The sequence below is a fragment of the Penaeus monodon genome, chromosome 15, assembly GCF_015228065.2.
Source record: "Penaeus monodon isolate SGIC_2016 chromosome 15, NSTDA_Pmon_1, whole genome shotgun sequence".
Classification (NCBI taxonomy): domain Eukaryota; kingdom Metazoa; phylum Arthropoda; class Malacostraca; order Decapoda; family Penaeidae; genus Penaeus; species Penaeus monodon.
The window spans coordinates 43,748,791-43,749,857 of record NC_051400.1 but is presented as its reverse complement, the minus strand read 5'-3'; positions in this window follow the sequence as shown (position 1 = coordinate 43,749,857).

Below are 1,067 nucleotides of genomic sequence, written 5' to 3'. Positions count from 1 at the left end.
CAGCGGCGGAACACGACGAGCAGAAGCGGCGAGCGGGAGAGACGCAGCCCTCTGACATTTAGGTGCTTGAGAAGCTGGCCTCTCGCTGACGTAGGACAGACGTATAAATTTAGCATCGGTCTCCTTGATAGTTCCCTCTTCACTCGGCGAAAAGATGAAAAGAAATTTGAAATTCGGTGATTTGTAAAAATGTCAAAGAAGATGACCCTTTTCATCTGCGAGAAAAAAAGAGAAAAGAATTTAATAACTTTTCATCCGTTTGCTTCCTTTCTCTGTCCTTCTTGGCTTCTGTCTCTTCCTAGAATCCAAATTAATCTGTCGGTTTAATTGCCTTTCTATCTAGTGATATATACACGAAGGCATAAAATTATCTATACGGTTATATTCCCCGATGTGTAGGAAGATCGAAGAAATACAAAGTTACTGAATCTCATATGTTTTGCACATCAAACGTTCAACTCTGTTCTATTTATACATTTTTTGTGTGTCTGCGTGAGTGCGTTTGTGTGCGTTGCTTATTTTTCTTTTCTTTATGAATAACTTTTCTTTTTAGTAATAGCAAACACTTCGAATTCACTTACAAATTTAGTGGGATTATGTATTGTGTATCCCTACATGTCTACAATCCTGCATCAAGTGCGATATCGATTTATTGGGAATTTAAAAAATCGCATACATGTTGATCACGAAAAGTGCGTATGGTGACAAAAACGATAACGATATGAGACGACACGCAGAAAATGTGCCGGCCTTTGCAAAGTAAAATAGCCTCTCGTGCAGCATACGGGATGGCTAACCAGGTCAATACTCGGCTAGGCAAGCATTGACCCCTTCCGCGTCTGAACCCCTGAGCAAACACTGGCCAGCAGATACACATCAGAGGTACACACGCTCCGGAAACAGACACGGGCATATATACACTGTTACTTCTACTCTATGCAATAGCGCGCACCATGACAAACATGTGTCCATATGTTAATATGAGCACTTTAAAAGATCTACACACGTCAGCATGTGCCTGCTACGTTATTTGTAGACAGCGACTGGCAGCGATTACTATTGGTAGT